The 20,136-nt window shown below is 39.9% G+C and overlaps 1 protein-coding gene across 1 annotated transcript in view; it reads right to left on the bottom strand.

Annotated features, from left to right (window-relative positions):
- The window catches only part of sorcs2 (sortilin-related VPS10 domain containing receptor 2), a 308,171-nt gene that overhangs the window by 179,579 nt on the left and 108,456 nt on the right, over positions 1-20,136 (bottom strand). The window lies entirely within an intron of this gene.

The raw sequence follows: 20,136 nt of genomic DNA, 5'->3' as shown, positions 1-20,136 counted from the left end.
GAATATAAAAGTTAATTTAAGGCACTTCTCAGCTGTTTCCGCCTTCCTCCTCTGGTCAATATTTTTTTTGTAATCTCATCAGTATGTCAGCTGCTGATTGGTGGCAAAGTTCCACTTATCTAGATTTTGTTATTCAGGACGACTCCTCGGTTGGACCGGATTAAATTTTAATGCCGTGAAAAAAGAACTGGGTTAACAAAAACAAGAAGGGGGGAAAAAAAAAAAAAAAGCGTGTGAGGAGAATTCATGTGGTTCTCATGTCTTTGATGAATCATTGATGACATTACTCCTCCAATGAGCAGGAGGAACGCTGATTTGATAAATAATGTAAATAAAAGGCAATCCAGGATCAGATGGTTAAGAAACTGGCTGGGAATCCCTCGGCTGAATTCACCTCGACTCGTTTGTGCGCCGAAATAAATATTTTAGCAATCAAAGAAGAGCCCAAAAGGTCTCTGGTAATCTTTTTATTAACATTCTTGGGCTTTTATAAGGTTCACGCCTTATAAAAGTTTTTCACCAGGAACCAGAATGATGAAAACTCTCCAACATGGTGTTTTGTATTGATCTGACTGAGAAAGCAGCTGAAACAGGAGTCATGTCTGAGGTCAAGGTTTGGTTGAGCATCTAACATGGTTACATTGAGGAAATGTGGCTCAAACTGACCTTCAACTAACCTGGAAGAGGAAACTACAATCAGCTTAAAATGTGCAAGTGAGTAGGGTAATTCAAAAAAGTGAGATGTGTATATTTGGGTAGCATGCAGTTTCAAAAGTTGGAAATTGCAAGAAAAAATCTGTCAAATTTTCTAAAGTTTTTTTTGGGGAAAATTTCTGAGTTTGAAAAGTCACAAAATTGCTCAAACAAAAACTCTGACGTTTTGAGATTGATCCAAGAAATTTCCTAGAAAAAGACAACAAAAAAACATGAAAACATATGTGTTTCAAAAGTTTTCAAAACTTTGATAGTTTTTTGACAGAAATTTACTCCTTAGGTTTTCTACCTATAACGGCCATCATAATGAGGCGTCGACCATCTGCATTGCATTAATGTTGATCACCTTTGGTCATTAGATGTCAGACCTGTCATCTGCAATAGTTAATACTTAAACATTAAGAAATAAGGACCAGATAATTCAGCATCTGAATAGGATTTGAAAAGTAAGAAGGTCTTTTTGAAACATTTAAGCAAATATCAACAGTTTCTTTCATATATTTCGTGGTAAACTTGAGGCTACACTTAATATCAGGCTTTTGATCATATTTCTGTGAAGCAAAAATAAGGCAGAACAAAGCATTCTTGCCTGCAATTATTTATGCAACCCAACCTGTGTAGTTGAGGAGTAGCCCCTCTGGGAAACGCCACCAAGTAGAACGTTGTTACTTATTCAGGAACGCCGTTTGGATCTTTCTTCGTTTTCTCCACCGAGAATTCTGCCCCCCTGGTGAAACGTTTTCAACTTTTCTCTTCCTCATCTCCTCTGAGTCGGTACACAGCATGGAGGTAATCGTGCTGGTCTTTGTTTCATCTGGCACAGACGGTGTTTTTGGATTTCAGTAACTAAGCCAGGAGGCTGCACTGACAGCCTGACTCTCTTCAAAGACCGCTTCCACCGGAACCTGGCCCCCGCTCAGCTTCTCGGGTACAACACGCTTCAACCCAAACACTCAGCAGCTCTAACATATTTGTCCTGTTGGTGATCATGACCAGGAGAAATAACAGACAAAGAGGAGCTGGTCAACCAAACAGAATCCAGAAGACTTGTGGTCCATGACAGTACCCCCCTCCCACGTCCAGCCCTTGTAGACAGATGTACACTAACATCTTGTAGATTCATTCTTCTATTGCCTGATGATGCATATTCAACACATGCCAAGGATCACATTGGAATTACTTTGCTGCCATCTAGTGGTGAGTTAGTAGTAGTTATGCTAAATTTAATCAGTTATGCTAGTTTATGCATAACTGCATACTTGTGCATAATTTTGTCAAAATTGATATCTATTGTTTGTGTTTTAAAGTTGAAGTCCTTCATTTTGAATACATTTTTAAAGGGCATTATGAATTTTGAATATGAATGTTGAATATATATATTGAATTTATGTAAAATGTACTATTTTAGCTTTACATCATGCTGTACTGTTACTCCCTCACCAAAAACAGACCTGGAGTGTTGCTTTGACTCTTGAATGGATTTTTAACAAATCCTTTATTCTCCCATGGCAACCATTCAGTTGTGCAAAAGGCCTGGGTGAACCTAGCCCCACCTTAGAGGCGCAGCTACTCCAAAGAGTAGCTGCATTTCCAAGCTTCGGCCTCACAGAGCAACCAGTGACTCCCTGGCTCAGCTCCTTCAGACTAGCCAGCAGCAATTAGCAAACACCTGGTGGAACTGCACATTGGTAAATGTGGTAAAATGCTGGTAAAAACATTGTTAGAGTTAATAGCCATGTTGTGATGACTTCATGAAGGCCCAGTTTCAGAAAGAACGGGAGTTGCTTAAAGAGACGGAGGCTTCAAGGTGTTAAATTAAGTCAAATTTCTTTTAGGTCATTTGATGTGTACAACATTTTTATAGCAGTTGAAGTTCACAGTTACTTGATTGTGCTGTAAAATTGCACTATGTGGCTGGAGAATACATAATTCTGCCTCTTTGACAAAAAAAAAATTTTTTATTATTATTTTTATTCATAGTCCATATGGCAAGGGATTGAGAAAAAAAACAGTATTGCAAAAATATTGCTAAAATCTATTCAGCGAAAGAAAAAGTGAAATAACAATAATGAAGAAAAGTAAAGCAAAAGGAGAGAAAAATGTCACAGGAATGGTCAGGTCCATCCTTATATTTACAGTTCAAGCTGCTCACAGTTTTCTAGCAAATAGCTGAATTCTTCTGGGAATTTGGTAAGCTTTGCGACAAAAATGTTTCCTGGTTTCTAACTTTTTTGTAGGGTTCGTAGGGAAATTTTCAGGACCGTGCAAGTATGTAATAATGTAACAATATACTTTTTAGGCATCTTAAAGCCTTTTTTATCCTGAGGAATCTTGTTTAGCTGTTCATCTCCTGTATGTTTCAGTAACAAGAGTAGAAATGTATGCAGTCTGAAAACAGGAGGTCTTTTAACAGCTTGGCGGTTGGACAGCACCCATGAGGGACGCCGATGGGTCCGGGCCGACAGGGAGGTGACGGGTCTGTGGGCCCGACATGTCGGATCACATCAGACTCTGGCTAAAAGCGAGTTTCAGGAGGTCGTACAGAGGTCAACACATTAGTGCCTGGAACCACAGAGCGGCCCAACGCGAGCAAGATGTCGTGAAAAGACAAGCCAAACATGCTGGTGTGTAGCCTGGCGTCAGGAGAATCAAAGACACACGGTGAATGTGACTGTCAAACTAAAATAAAAATCCTGTCTAAAATCTTTGCCGTTAAGTTAAAATGAGCTACATGTGTTTTATTACACGTTAAAAATCTTTAATCAAAGAAATTACCAAAGTGAGCAAACATGCAGCTGTCCAGTGACGCGGTTACCAGTCCATCACATAGCAAAGGTACAGTAGCTGTGTTTGCATTAACCATAAAATTGCATAAATTCCAACTACAAAAATCAATTGGCTTAATGGAAACACACAAATTTTGAGAAAAACATATTTTTCAAGTCAACGTTTTTGCACTACGACAAGGCAGTTTTTTTGATCCTATCAAAATAAATCTATTTTGCAAAACTGCAAATTACAGCTGTGTTGTTTTTGACAAGGCTCGTGAAGCAATTGTTGTATTTAAGTGTGCTATACTGCTGCAGAGTTAGCTAATAAATTTGCAGTTCAGTACATTTATGTTTGTGCTTAAACACAAAAAAAAACATTTAAATTCAATCTAGTTTTTTTTTTTTTCTGTATCAGATTGGCAGATTCAAAACCTCAAATATCGGTAACGGAAGTGAAGAGAGCAGATCGGTGCGTCCCTTTCCAGGCCCAGAATGTTAGCTTTCATTACTGTTGATTGTGAGTTGGGGTCTGGACTTCCACAGATAAGCCCGTTTTCCATGTAGGCTGTGGGATTCGTCTGTACGTGTTCAGACATACGTCTGGCATACGTCGAAGATCGTCCATATAAATGCCGGGTTGCCAAGACTTTCCGAGCGGAACATTTCGTTTTGCTGGCAAGCCGAGTCAAGTCGAGCGCTCCGTCTGTGATCGCCACGCCTTAAATTTTCCACGTGGGCCGTTGCTGCTCTCCAGTCTCATCCATGCCGTCTTCTACTTCCACCATCATCTGTATGTTTATAGCAACATCAGAGGATTCAGTTTGGCCTTCTGGGGGAAGAGTTGGGTAGTTCTTAGAGGCTAGACAAACTGGATAATACTGAAGAAAGCAGAGCTTTATAGGCTAAAGTGATAGACGAAGTGGAGACTGAGTCAGCAGGAAGTGAACGTTTGACTTAAAACATTGAATATCCTACAAATAGTTTCTTTTTCAATGCTGATATTATGCAACATTACACATGACTGTATTGTAAAAACTGGCTGTAAGTGGGACATTATACAGTCAAGTCAGCTGTAACTGGTAAAAGGCTGCTGACTGCTAGCATTTAGTCGTTCCTTAATTTGGAAAATCTCAGTATGAATACCAACCTCAGTCACGGTCCTGTTTACTGTTCAAACTAATTCAAAAGTGGGTTTAGAAAATCAAAGAAACTATTTAACTCTGAAAGCTTTTCAGTGAAGAAATTATAGCGCCTTGCCAAAGTATTCACAGCACTTTTCACATTTTGTCAGCCTACTTCATTTGGATTTTGTTACACACTCTGACAAAATACTTTAAAGTAGGAGAAAAAGGATGCACAGTGTTCATATTTTCTTTTCAGCAAAGGAAAACCTGAAACGTGTTGTGTGTAGTTTCACTATTGCTCCTGAAACTCAGAAATGTCCATGTTTGTTTTTCTACAAAATTTCTGAGATTAATCTCAAAATTTCAGTTTTTTTCTAGCAATTTTCCAGCTTTTTTTCTAGAAAATGTCTTAATCTTCTGGCCCATATCTCCAAAAGATATACAGTACAGACACACCTTCTCATTGAATTCAATGAGAAGGTGTGTCCAAACTTTTGGTCTGAACTGAATATGTATACTGAAAGTTTTATTCATTTATCTTTAATTTCAGTCAGATTGGATTTGACATCACTTTTTAAACGGTGGTATATTATGCAAAATTGACTTCTTTGAGCTCTATATTGTTCTATAACATTATTACCTCAGTCAAAAACATACCTGGAGTGTTGCTTTGACTCATTCATGCATGTTTGAGGAATCCTTGAATCTCCCTTGGCAACCATTCGGGGTTGCATTGTCTGTTCCTGCAATGCTGCCTACTTCCCTTAAGCCCCGCCCATTACTCCAAAGCTCCGCCTTGAAGATTCAGTCCCAAGCCGAGTTCCCCCCGTCTTTCTCTCTGATTGTCAGATTACTGGTAAATAAAGGCCACTAGTGCCAATTAAAAATTCTTAAAATATATGATTTTTGAAAACCTTGAAAAAAATAAACAAAAAAACTTAGAAAGCAGAGAAGTTTGGCTTAAGACATTTTGGTTTGTTTTTTAAGTGCAAGTTTTACATTTCAAGCTTACAAAGCTAAACATAGCAATTAATAGTGTTTAATCGCAGAGCTAGAACATAAATAATCTGATTATTTTAACTGATTAGCAGCACTAACATTTCTTTTTTTATTTTGTATTTTTTTAAGCTATGCTACCACAACATTTTCATTGGCCTGGTTGACTGTATGAAAGTGGGTCAAGCAGACAAACCAGCCACTGCTATCAACTGATTAATTACAGACAGTTAGATATTTAAGACTTAAACCAAGTATATAATGAGAGGCCTTAATGAATTATACCAAACATATTGAACATAAAGGTAATGGAACTTACCAAAAAACTATAACATAGGTTAAACAAGTAAACCGCACCAAATAGGTCAACATAACTTCTTTATATTCTGTTGACATTGTCTACTGGTGTTAGCTTAATACTTTATAATTTAATGGAAACACTAAATCACTGACTAGTTCATAAAATTGCCGCTGAAGGATAGTGAAGCAGTAACTATCAAAAACTCAACATATCAAACTACTTCAGTGTCTTGGAATAATAAACCTGGTCCTTTAAAACGTCTGAATCACAGATGAACCAAAGTCTGGCGGGGTGTGTGTGTGGGTGTGTGTGTGTGGGGGTGGGGGTGTGCAGGCTTTGCGGGGGTGTCTGGCGTGTGTGTGCTCCAGACAGAAACCTACGACACATGTTAAACGTGTCCTCCTCCTTCACTTCACGCTGCTGTGAAAAGATAGAAAGCGTGTGTGAACGTTGGGATGAAAGAGGAAGGTCACACTCTGCATTTCTACAGAAACGGAGTCGAACTGGTAAAGTGCTCTTTGAGGCATTTTAATCATGTTTCAAAGGTTGGTATACGAGACATAAACTTGACTTGGAGTTTCCTTTGAGTAACTTTGATATTCTTTTTTTTTTTTTTTTTTTACTTCTCTCACTGGCTCCCTCTAACCTTTCAGTACATCGGGGTTTTTTTATCTACTTCATGACCTTGCACTTAGAACTGAAGGCCCATTGTGTGGAAGTGAGAGAAAGTTTAAAGCAATTATAATGAAAAGGTTCCATCTTTGATACATGAAAAAAAATTAAAGTAAGAAGAAAAAAAGAGTGAATGAAAGTTTCTATCAGTACTGACTGAACGCATTAAAGTTGTTTTGTACATGTCTGGCCAAGCTTGTAAAGTTATTGCTGTACTTAAATCTGCACCAGTACAGCATACTTATCAAATAAATTAGAATTCAGCACATTTATGTCTGTTCTTAAAAGGAGAAAGGTCAAGTCAATTCAGTACTTTTATGTTTTGGATCGTTATCAGCCGAATCTAAACCTCAGATATCGGTAACTGAAGTGAATCAGTGCATCCCTAGTCAGGGTTGTGAATGTCAGTATTTCAATGCTTTTGAGAATATCTCCCAACATATCTACATATATATAAGTTGAATATTAATGCTACCTTGCAGCTTCTTATTTTCAGTACCCCTCCCCAGCATAATCAATAAGCTTTTCACTTAAAGGGGGACAATTACCTGTTTTCCAGCCCATAGTATCATTTTACAGCACAATCAAGTAATTATGCTAACTTCAGTTGTTTTAGAAATGTTCGATTTGTTAGATGTTAGATCAAAAATGACCTAAAGGAAATTTGACTTTGTAATTTAACGCCTTGAAATTGGGCCTCTGTCTCTTTAAGAAACTCCTACTTTTTCTGAAACTCCGCCTCCAGGTAGTCATCACAACATGGCTCCTCTATTAACCCTTTGGCAATGTTTTTTACCGGCGTTGCACTGAGGCACAGGTCCTATAATGATGAGCAGTTCCACCAAGTGTCTGCTAACTGCTGCTGGCTAGTCTGAAGGAGCAGACTAGCCAGTTTGGAAGTTTGGAAGCTGCAGCTCTGAGGAGGAGATTTGTCGTTGTGCACGGCAGATTGGTTGCCATGGAGATTAAAGGATTTCTCAAACATGCATGAAAGAATTAAAGCAACCCTCCAGGCACGTTTTTGATGATGGAATAATGTTATAACATGATGTAAATCTGAAAAAAAAGTCCATTTTGCAGGATCCCGCCCCTTTAAATTTCACAGCTTTTTCTATATGTGGAAAAAGTTGTTAAATTAATCCAAAGTTTGTTAATTTAACATGGTTGAAAGCCGCTGCAACATAATACAACATATGTTTCTGTAATCTGCAAATGCTTCTATTTATTTAAAAATCATTCAACAACATTTTTAAAGCAAAAATAAATAAGTAAAATAAAAGTAACTGACAAATGCAGGGCGGTTAGTGATTACGCTGCCACATAGCAGCTATCCTGGCTTGAACCTTGAACCGGATCTCTAACACCTTCCGCTAAGCAGTCTGCTACGATCCATCGCTATCCATTTAAAAAGGCGCCTCAGGCCTCGTTCGGTCTGAGGCCCAAACGTCTCAACTCACATCCGTCTTCCAGTCAGCAGGGGGAGAGAAAGCATCAGGCTAAGAGGATTAGCCCAAATCCTTGCTGATTTTTCTTTTTCTTGGGGTTAAAGAGGGCCCCGATCGGAGCCAAACGCCCCAGCTGGCCGCCAAATGAGCATTATGCAATCTCTCTCCCTGATGGTCTGTTGGTGGAGGGGGTGGTGGAGGGTGGGGGGGGGGGGGGGTGTTCTTTGTTCCACTGAAAGCCTCCTTGTTCGCAGATGAAATCCTAACGATACAGAACGGGGCGGCGGATCACCTCAGCCATGAAGATGAGCGGCTTTCAATGAAATTTCCCGATGTTCCTTAAAGCCAAATCTCCGTGACAGGAGTACAATCAATTCGCCCAAACACACACGGCGAGAAACCCCAGCCTCCATCCTCCTCCGTCAGCCTCCATCCACTTAAAAGTGAACAAGCTGTTCTCTCTCTCTCTCGCTCTCTCTGAAGCATTAAAGACGGCGTGAGGAGCGAGGCATTAACCTTGATGTGTCTGAGTGTCGGCGCTGCGTCTGAGAAGGGCGAAAGGCCACCGGGTGGAGTAAGAGAGTGAAGCACTCCAAATCAAAGTAGAAGAAGATTGGAAGTGCTGAGGTGTTTTTTTAATTATTATTATTATTATTATTATCTTATCTGGTTCTAATTATCTCTGTAGATAAAGTGAAGAATTAAAATGCTTCCTTAATTTAATTTAATATAACTAAAGTGACTACGAAACCCACTCAATGCAACTTGAGATAAACTGAGAAAAAAAATACAAATCAAGCTAGCCAGCTAACTCAAATGGTCAGATGGATCCACTTGGACAAAGTCAGAAAAGTGACTAATGCATTTATCAGGTCCTCCAGGATGTTGCAAAGATTGTTGATTTTGTGGCATCTTTTTAATAAGAATTTGTAGTCAAAATCCCCATTAGTACGAGATTAGCTTTATCTAGGGACCGCATGCTATTTTTAATAATTGGTAAGACTGTGTGTGTTAATCCTGTGCGAGTCAACCATGTCCGTACTTTGTAAAGTAAAAAATTCCCAAACAAATTACCTGTTATATTTGGGTAAACTCCGCGATCCTGTGATAATCCAATGCAAATAGGAATCTCTGATTTGGACAGAAATGGGCGGGAACCGAAACGTAATCAGGCAGATTTTTTTGTTGTGTTTTGTTTTTCCTGGATGCGTTTTACTTTGCTTTTGACTAACAATGAAGGCTATGACAATGTATTAAGGGCACTGTAAATAGAAAAAAGAAGAAGAAAAAGATCCTTCAAATTTCTGCCCAAAATTTTTTTGAGTTTAATCTCAGGAGTTTAAAAAAAAAAAGAAAAAATTAAATTTAGGAGTTTGAGAAGTCAAAGATTTGCTGTAAAAGAAAAACCTCAAATTTTTACATTCTTACATTACACTAAAGCAGAAAATCCTACAGTATATCTCAAAATGATTTTTGCTTAAAAAAATTAAAATTAAACCAAATGAAAAAAGGCAAATGTTACCATTTAGTCTCATACATCTCGCAGGTTCGTCTTTCAAGAGACGTCGTGAAGCAGGAGGTTAAATCAGGAGGGGATTGGTTAGCATTCAGCCCACTTGCTAGTGATTGGCCAGAAAACAAGAACATATAAAAAGCAGTAAGGTGATTAGTCAGATTTGGGACGTTAAAGATTTGGAAGTCTTTGCATGTGTATGTATTAATAGTTGTAATTGCAACTTCCCAGGGAGACTGCTTCGTTAAGTGTAAAAAAGAAATCAAAAACAGAAGAAATCTGTAAGAGGGCAAGATTTTTCGATTCCACATCTTCATAAACATATGCATTCCGCAAAGTGTGTAAAGTCTCCGTAAACGATGTGCAACACAGGTTTATTTGGGGAGCGATGAGACTCTCTTCTTAACGGAGCTGGACGGAGTCTGGTCTGTCCGTCAGCCTTCAGCCGCATCGGGCTCCAGACCGGAACAGCGGCTGTACAGAACATGATGTCGAATACTCTCTCCTGCATGTTCAGCACAGTTCCTGCAGCTGATTCACACATTTTTCCCGTTCAGCACTGATGCGACCAAGAGAGAGTGTGAAACCCGTTTCTCAATAAACGAGGGATATCGAGTTCAAGGCCACAGAGTCTTGGCATGCTAACTGCATATCCAGTCCTTAAAGAAAACATCCATGTAACTTGGGGATATTCCCCTTAGCCATGTATCTATTAAGATTTTAGCCTAAACTAGCATGTCTCTGTGTCTAACCCGGCTGCAGCTTTACACAATGGATATGGACGCTCTATAAACATTAATAATAATTTACCAGAGACAGTCTTCTCATACTAATTTTACTCAGTTAATTAGTAACGAGTACATATTTTCCTATTTGGCAATAGAGAGTAATGTATGTGTATGTGTGTGTGTGTTTCACAGTAGGAAACACAGTGAGATATCATGACAATAAATATATTGTACATACAAATACCAATAAAGTCATACCAAATGCCTCACACTTTACACCTACACACCCTCCAACCCCTTACCTCCTAGAAATGTATCTTTACACTTTGACGTTTCGGAAGACGCCGCTGTGTTCCAACACGCCAACACACACAGTTTCAGTGCCATGTATCGGGAGCAGACCCAAAATGTGCCATCAGCCCACTCACACAGAATCCCGCTTTATGATGTCTATATACAGTATGTTCTCTATATAGACAACATTGTTCTGGAACAATCTAATTGTGTAGGTTGAATCATCCCGTCTGCGGTTTCAAACATACGTTTTTGTTTTGACTCCAGTTCAGCAATTTGGTCAAATTTAGTAAAAAAAAAAAAAAAGAGAGAGAAATGTAGTAAATGTTTGCATCATTTCAAACTTTTGAGCCAATAAAAATGTCGCCCTCCACAGCGAGATAAAAGATTCCTCGCCCGGTTGTAACAGCTCGATGTTGCCTCTAAGGGTGGCGAAGAAAAGGGACATGAAAAAACTTTGTACTGTACTTTCAGCAGATATGCATTTGAAACCGGGTAAGGTCTAGTCAGAGGGAAAATATCTCTAGTTTCCATCAAACTGGATTCTGCGAGCTCTCTGATGGAAGTCTCTGGTGCCAGGGCTTTAAGTGCTTTACCTTGTAGGCCTTGAGCCACTAAAGATGAGACTGTCCAGGACATTCTCAAGATTGTTTTTTTCCTCTCTCTCTCTGTATATATATATGATACTGTTAGCAAGTCTGCTGACCAGGCATTGACCTGGACCATCGGCGTAATCCAACGCTTCATTTCTCGGGCGGCCCAATGTGCTTGATCTAAAGAGTATTTATTCACTTCTTTGTTGCTTCTTTTTCAGACTCTCTTCTCTAACATTTGAACTCTCGCGGCTGGGAACCAATTCCTCCGCTCTCGTTTTGATTTCTGTTCCTTGCTTCCTCTCTTAACTACATTTGAGAAAAGGAGGCAATAAAACTCTGCCTTTCACTCACACAGAGATCGAGTCTTTTCTGTAAGGCCACATTGTCTAGGTGGATGTGCTATAAATTGAAGATGTTTTCAAGGCAAAGTCCTCCGTAGTGCGGATAAAGAAAGAGGGGAGAGAGAAAAAAAAGCAAAGAGTGTGTGTTTCCTTGACTTGCGTCAAACACATCTGTGTTAATCGAGGCGTTGCTATTTCTAGAAATGAATCATTGCTCTGAGATATAAACATGTTACAGTCACTGGGTCCTAATCTTTACAAAAGTTCATTTTTATTTAGCTAAATGAAGCGAAAAGACTTTAGTCAGTGTTTTTAACTCAAGGTTCCTTTGCGACTGTATTTCTACAGCAGAGAGAACGATGAGCATAGCAAAGAGCTAAACCTGCATCAGATCTCATCAGAAGGTCGTCATTGTTTTCTTGTGGTAAAGTTAACAACAGAGAAATGCTTTGACACCGACACACCCTCACACCGGTTAAGTGGAGAGGTGCAGCCTCTGGTCATCGTGGCTCAGGAGGAAGGAGTTCGTCCTCCTTGTGTAGGCGACACCAGGCCTTGCATTGTAGCCACAGCTAGCTAGCAACACACACACCCCAAGGTAACTATGTGGCATCAATTGAAACATGGTCCATAGGAACCAACCGCCTTCTACGTTACACACAGCTCAGTTTTTAAACTTCACGACTATTTCAGTCTCTTTTGACAGCGGTTAGCGTGGACAGTCAGGCTGCTTAATACATCCCAACCACTGAAAGATATGAAGAGATGATCCTTGGGTTAACTTTGACTGCCAGTGGTCATAATGTTATGCCTGTTAGGTGTAGGGTTTTTCTTTTAGGAAAGAAAACTTTTATTTGTCTTCATTGTGTCTTTAGTCTACATCAGGGTCGCTGTTTAGACAACTGTGATGATAAGCGACTGTGACTGCATGAATCTGTCACTCATCTCTGAGGTAGATGCTTCCTCCTGTAAGACTCTGCTTATAAAACAATCACGACGCACTTATTTTGTTGCTTTTGTTCCATACTAAATATCTAAAATTTAAAAAGTCAGCCTTTCCGTTCCCCACTTTCTGTTTCAGCCACACCGGCCACTTACCAACAGGTTACTTTGAGACTATTGCTTAGCTACAAAGGATGATGCCGGGAGAGACAGCTGCTGAACTGCAGGTGCATCACAGCAAAATAGAATATCTGGAAAATTAAGTCAGCATCTCCATAAAGCTCGTCAGCAGAGGGAAGCAATGGTGTGTGCCAAAGACTCCACTGTTTTTGGACTTGATGAAACCCAGAGAACCAACACCAGCAGACAACATAACACCCAAAATCATCACTTACTGAAAAGTTCAAGCAACGTGGATTTTGTGCCTCTCCACTCTTCCTACATAGGTTTTTTGCTACCACACCGTTTCCTCTTAGACAAAAAAAAAGCAAAGTCTCCCTCTCCCATCACCACACCCCCACCCCGGATTGGTAGTCAGGGTAACAGCCAGAGTCCGGTCCTCCCTCCGCTGTAAAGACGGGGAGAGTGTTTGTCTATAAGCATGTGGCGATCTGGGACAGCTGTGTCAACTGAGCCTCCTGGGAAACGGAGTCTTTGAAGATGATTTTTAGTTGAATTAGGTCTTTTCTCTCAGCCAACATGGAAGTGAGTGAGTCTGAATCTGTATGTGTGTAGAGTAGCGGGGGTGCAGCCATCTTGAAAAGATCCCGTCTACCATAGACGTTCATGTTTTATTGAGGTAGCCTGTGGTATCTGACCCTGGCTTTGCTTATTTGCCCCCCACCACCATCTTGCCTCAGGCAACAGCAAAACCCAACTACATGCTGGTGTTTGTGCGAGTGTGTGGCAGAGTGTGACTGTGTGTCATCAGGAGTGGCAACTGTGTCCAGGAGGAACAGCAGGGAGAGACGGTGAGCTTGTCTGACCAGTCGTCACTTTCCAAACCCTCATCTACCAAACCTGTCCCCCTTCACACTCACGCCTCGCTCACCTCGTTTTCATTCGCTTCAGCGTTCGGTAATTCTTTGCTTTTCTACACCAGGGTTGCAAAATTTCAGCTTCTCCCTCTACTGTCCGATATCCCAGCAATGTTATGAAACTAAAGTTGTGATACATAAATGTTCAAACATCGAAGTGTTATGAAAATACCCACATCCAGACAAACGAGACGTTTGTATCAGTCGCTATGAGAGGGACAAAACTAAGGGATCTTTAATAGAGATGCACGATATTATTGGCATGGTATCAGTATCAGCTAATATTAGCTATAAAATTTAATATCGGACATTGGCTATTCAGTAAAAATAACTCACCAATATAAGAAGCGTTTTTATATGACAAACCAGTGACGATGAATTCTGCAGCACATCATCCTAAGAAACTGTTAAGTATTAATGACCAACTGATGGGGTTTGTTTCCCCAAATCTGGGGATGCTATTAGCAGCAGGCTGAACAGGAAGTTTAAAAAAAGGCATTATAGAATATGGTAAAAAAAACAAAAAAAAACTGCATAAAATAATTTACTGTTAAATTATACATTAAATATTAGCATTTATATGATTACTTTTCCCCATAGTTCAGTAAAAACACCTAATGATCAAACCGATACACAATGGTTTCATAAATGGATGCTAAACTGAAGCAGCTGGAAAGCATGGTTATGAAATGGGGCTACAATATTTTTTCGCAGATATGAATTGTTCAGTTAGCACGTCACTGAGGATCCTGCTGATTATTTCAGGACCCCCGCCGGCCCCAGCAGATCTGTTCGATGGCAGTAACACCCAACATTTGTTTTCACTGATTGCTCTCTCCTACTTCTCTCTCTCCCTTCTTGCCAAACGCGTAAAACTGGATCAGCTTTCTCTGCAGGCGGCGCCGGCACACAGACAAGTACCAAAGTGGCCAAGTGTAAAAAAAACAACAAAAAACCCCCAAAAAAACTTCAGGCTTTGTCTTTATGTCCTCCACCATGGGTCTAGAACCGTCCGTCATCACTGGCTGGCTCTACCTCTGAAGGGAACGTGCTGCACAGTTTCACCAAATTCATTCACTAGCAAATGAATTTGAACCAGTCGCTAATTTTGGTTAAAATTTTACTGGGGGGGGGGACTTTCTCCCTAAACACTACACAGCCCTGACACACAGAGAGGTTGGCAACAAAGCCTTCGAAAGCATTTCCACCAGATATGCTTAATATGATAAAAATAAATAAATAAAACAACCAAAAAAACACTTTACTTTGCTTTTTTTTTTTCTGAGTCTGTGCTGGGCTCTGGCTCCAAACTCTGCAGGTTGTTTTGTTTCTTCTTTCCATCCAAATCAGGTGGCTTTGATAAAAACCGGCGTCTGTTGTTGCAAGTAAGCGTATGCTAGCAGGACTATCTGTGTGGGCGATTGTAAGAAGTCCAGGAACTGCAAAATAAAAATGTTTTATTTTTTTTTGGGCTTACAAAAACAAAAAATTGTTTTTACTTTCTATTTGCTGACAAAAGCCACAGAGTAACCTCTTGTGAGTATAACCATAGAAACATCTCTGCAGAAAAAGCAAACGCAGTAAGTCCAGAGATAATAATTTCCCCTGCTTTTATTCAAACTCCAATCATATATATTTGGGTTTTTTAAAGATGTCATTCAAAGTTTATTTGAATCACTTCCCTCTGCATGATAAGAAGTAATAGGAAACACAATGCTAAAATCCACTGCTACATTTTAATGATTGACCCACCTTTTACCTCGTTTCACCCCGTAAATCTAACACCAACTATTGGGGAAAAAAACATAATAACCCTCCTTTCTTGCACACAACTCCTACAGAATCATAAACCACACCCAACAGAACCCCTGGCCGACTCAATCGGTTCCGAAGCTTCACCTCAGGGGATCGTACGATTTCCTAATGACATCATTAACATGATAATGACCATTGTTTTATGACGAGCCCTGTTACTCAAAGGCTCGTTGTTTTAATGGCGGCTGGCTCATAAATAAACTTTATGAAGTGCTTCATGTGACCACTAAACCGTTACTGATGATGGAGCGGCGAAGATTGCCAAGAGTACGTTTGTGTATGTTAATGCATTTGTGGCTAATGAAGGCGTCCTGCACCGACCCAGAGGGACTGAGAAGTTGTTAAAGATGTCCTAATCGAGAGTCGATGCAACTTCGGCAACAGAAAAACTCAACTTGCGTTTGTTCCCACACGCTTTTTATGTTGTCTATAAACAGAATAATTCATTGCCATATGCCCTTTCAGTGTGTTTAATGAGAGGAAAAGTATGACATTGGCAGGTCAAGGTTTAGGTTGGACGTCCCCAACATACGACTGGCAAGCAAGATACCACACAATAAAGGGACAGATCCTGAAGGAAACAAGGGGGTTGAAGTCAACCCACCGTTGTCACACTCACGATCCAGGAGATATTTAGGCTACATTAACGAGACCGCTGCCTAGCAACTGCCATTACTTTCGGATGTTGCTTGGGGAAAAGTTCCACGCCTTCTGAAGATGGTGGTGCAACAACGGTTTTTTGCAGTCACAGCACTTGATGCATTTGAGAAACAGACCTCATTAAATAATCATGGTCCTGTGTGAAAAAGTATTTGCAGCCTTTGTTAAAAAATTTGATGTTAGTTGACCAAAATTCTTTTGAATAACAGTGAGGTATAAAACTTTGTTTAGAGGGTCCTTCAGTTCTAGAAGATCTAAAATATCTGATAGTTGTCAGCTGTATGGAAAAACCAAGACAAATAGATTAATGGTGCATTCACATCAAATGTGTTCAACGCATGTGCACTTTGAATGCAGACACTCAACATTTTGTTCTATTCCTAGTGTTTCACGGGTCAGGCGCGTCTGGTTTACATTCAAAGTCTATGTGGAGGTGTGTCGAGGGTGCTTCAGATGCGTCAAAATTCCTCTAGCCATTGTTTTCCATTGCCGGCCTATTTGTCAGACCTGTTGGACCCTCTTGACAAACTCTCAAGACAATCCAAACGGTTCAAATCGCGCTAGATGCGTGAAACGCACTGCGACAGGGCATCGACGCACCTCCACATAGACTTTGAATGTAAACCTGACGCGCCTGGCTCTTGAAACGTGTTTGGTGTGAACGCACCATAAAACAGCTAAACTTATGACACCTAGCATAGCGCCGTCTATGTAGAATGCAAGCAGCAACAATTATTGCCATACTTACATTTACTCTTCTTTTTTCATCGCCCCACAAGGGGTCTTTTTGTGGGCTCTAGTGTCCCTTTTTTCAAAGTAGGCTGACAGAAAAGGGGGAAGGAGAGGGGGGAAGACATGCGGTAAACGTCGTCGGGTCCGGGAGTCGAACCCGCGACAGCCGCGTCGAGGCCACGGTTTGCCTGAATGTGGGTCGCGCTAACCCCTCCGCCACCACGGCACGCCCCCTTACATTTACTCTTCTTATGATTAAAAGATGAATGCAGAGATCAAAGCACATACCTCAGTAGAAAACACTTTATCTTGTTATCTTGGTACAAGATATTTTTGTTATATTTGTTTACGTATTCTACAGACTTCCTCTTGTACAGGTTTGACACATACATTTACCTCCAGAGGTACAGGCAGGAAATAAAGGTGATCTAGTCATGTGACCATTTACACTAGCTACAGTACAGACCAAAAGTTTGGACACACCTTTTAATTCAATGAGTTTCCTTTATTTTCATGACTATTGACATTGTAGATTCACACTGAAGGCATCAAAACTATGAATAACACATGTGGAAATATGCACTAAACAAAAAAGTGTAAAACAACTGAAAATAGCCCTTATATTCTAGTTTCTTCAAAGTAGCAACCTTTTGCTGTGATTACTGCTTTGCACACACTCTGCATTTTCTTGATGAGCTTCAAGAGGTAGTCACCTGAAATGGTTTTCACTTCATAGGTGTGCCCTGTCAGGTTAATAAGTGGGATTTCTTGCCTTATAAATAGTCATGAAAATAAAGAAAACCCATTGAATTAGAAAGGTGTGTCCAAACTTTTGGTCTGTACTGTACATGAAATTTATACTGATTAGAGTAGACAACTATCATTTTATTTGAAAACTTCAGTTAGCTGCCCAAAGCCAAAACAACACTTTTAAGGCATTCAGAAGTAAAAGAAAAAAAATGTCTGGCAACAATTGTTGCTTGTGAGATTAAACTGGTTGAGTGCAAAAAAAAAGGCATCCAACGGAAAGTTGAAACAACCTACTGCAGACATAAACTCAAAGACCCGCCTCACGTTTGCCACAAACGTCTTTATGATCCCCAAGACTTTTAGAAAAGTATTTAGTAGACTAAAGAGTCCACTAAAATGTCCTTAATGATCATAAAACCTCCAATGTAGCCAAATACTGCAGAGAGGGGAGGGCAAAAATTACCCAGCGATATATCAAAGACTCCTCGCACATTTCGGCAAACACTCGATGGCAGTTCTTGCAACCAAGGGTGTCACGAACAGTTACAAGGTGCAGAGGGCAATTGGTTTTTCACATAGGGTCGGGTTATTTCATAACTTTCTTTATTTTCTCCTGGAAGTGGGTGGGTGATTCTTCTCTCTTTGAAAACTCTTCCTCTGCAGCTTTAGTTTGTCCAAGGTTAGCGCGGTTTGGCTAGGAGGGCAAAGAAAACGCATCGGGATTCAATTTGCCTCACCTTTTACCGGCTTCTTTCCACCGTCGCTTGTTTTCAACTCGACTTCCTTTTGCGGTTGGCGTTTCGCTTTCTGGTGAAAGATTAGCACTTGCACCACTAGTTTTTAGTAGTCTAAAACAACATCCTGCTGGAAACCGTTAGCACATATAAATGCATGCTAACTTGTTGATTATACTTTTGATTGAGCTTCTCGCACAGGCAGAACCAACAAGGATAAAGAGAATAACATTTCTTCAGCCCCTGTGACGAGACTGTAGAGTGAATATATTTTACTTCAATAACATAAGTAGAAATAGAGGGAAAAGCCAGAAAACGGACAGACAATAGAAGATGAAACATTTTCCCACCAACATGCTACATAAACATGACGGAGAGGCAATTATCTCCTCTCTTTTTTGTTCAAAAATGACATGTTTTTCTATCAAAGCGCAATTAGCATTTAAAAGGCTTGTCCAAAACACATTTTGTACATTTTAGCTTTGTGTTGCATTTCCATTCTCTCCATTTTCTTTTTTTTTTCTTACACCTGTGGTTATATAACCAAATAATTTTCACTTTTGAAATGCTCCTATTCTTCTCTTTTTATGACTCGGCTCCAGCTCCTCCGCTCGCTTCGTTTATGAACCCGCTTATACAAATGTTGACTCAACCATTGAGTCATTTTTCATTGTTTCTTCAAGTGTTTTTAACCCCCTTTTTTCTTTGTGGTTGTAAAGTTTTACTTTATGGTCGGAACCACCTCAGTAGAAGCAGCAGTAAGTGTCCGACAACCACAGTGCAGTCATTCTGCATAATTTGTTAAAATTTCTAAATTCAGAGATGGAAATGTAAACAGGATGCCCGGCGGCCCACTCGCACGATGGAGACTCTGTCCTCAAAATCCAATATGGTCGCCATCTGTTTTAGATCAAATGATAGGCAGTTTGTATCTCAATACAAACGCAGTCACTTTTTACAAGCACTTTATTTTACTGCTTACATGCAGAAATTGGTCTAGTGACCGAGCATAATAAGTAGTATATCCAACTGGTTTCTACCAACTACAGTATGTCACATTCAATTTCCCTTAAAATCTCTGTCATCTCCATTGATGTTGTTTTGTCTAAACATGTCCTGCGTATCATATGAATAAACTGCTTGCCTGAATGCAGTTAGCATAATGAACAGTGAACCTGTTTTCTTCTCCATTGTAATGAGGCTTAAATGTGTGAATGCATTTAGGCTAAGCTTGTGCGTGTTTGCTTGATTTGCTTTCCATGTTAACAAGAAACGGGTGAGTAAAGTGACCAGTAGAATGTGCAATATCAATCCAATACCAACTAGATGAGGTGCCAGTGTTGAAAATACGATACTTTTTGTTATTTTTATTATTTATATTAAACTTCTGATTTTCAGTAGCCTGGTAAAAACCCTTGTTCTACGCTGTGCTTTGTACAATCGCTAACGGTTAGCTGTGACAATCTGTATTGCTCAACTTCGACGCTATGAAGCCAACCGGGAATTTTCTGCACTATAAACAACCACTGCAAAGAGAGAAGTGCCAAGCCAAACAAGGTGCCTGTTAATGTTATTTCAATATTTGGAAGCGTGACCAAAACGGAAAGAAACGGCTTCGTTCCCTTCCTCTGCTGCCACTTTTGTAAAACTAAAGGCAGACCATGATTCTAAAACTGCGCAGAAGATCATTCGCAACTTCTTCTGTTCGCTGATTGGCTCGTTCGAGTTTCTACAAGGGGAATCCAAGTGAATGGGAGAAAGCCCAGACAGTGCTGTGAGGGGAGATGAGAATTGAGCGGAATTGCGTAGGAAGCCAATGGTCAGGCCAGAGTTTTAGGTGATTTTGTAGTTTTTCCTTTGAACTTTTTGTGACAGGCCAGAATTTGGACAGAGTTTATATGCATCTACAAAATACATTAATAAAAAAAAATTAATTTCAAGAGGGAATCTGAAACTAAAATATTGATCTTA

The sequence above is a fragment of the Xiphophorus hellerii genome, chromosome 14 (genome assembly GCF_003331165.1).
Source record: "Xiphophorus hellerii strain 12219 chromosome 14, Xiphophorus_hellerii-4.1, whole genome shotgun sequence".
Classification (NCBI taxonomy): domain Eukaryota; kingdom Metazoa; phylum Chordata; class Actinopteri; order Cyprinodontiformes; family Poeciliidae; genus Xiphophorus; species Xiphophorus hellerii.
This window is presented reverse-complemented; position numbering and strand designations above follow the sequence as displayed.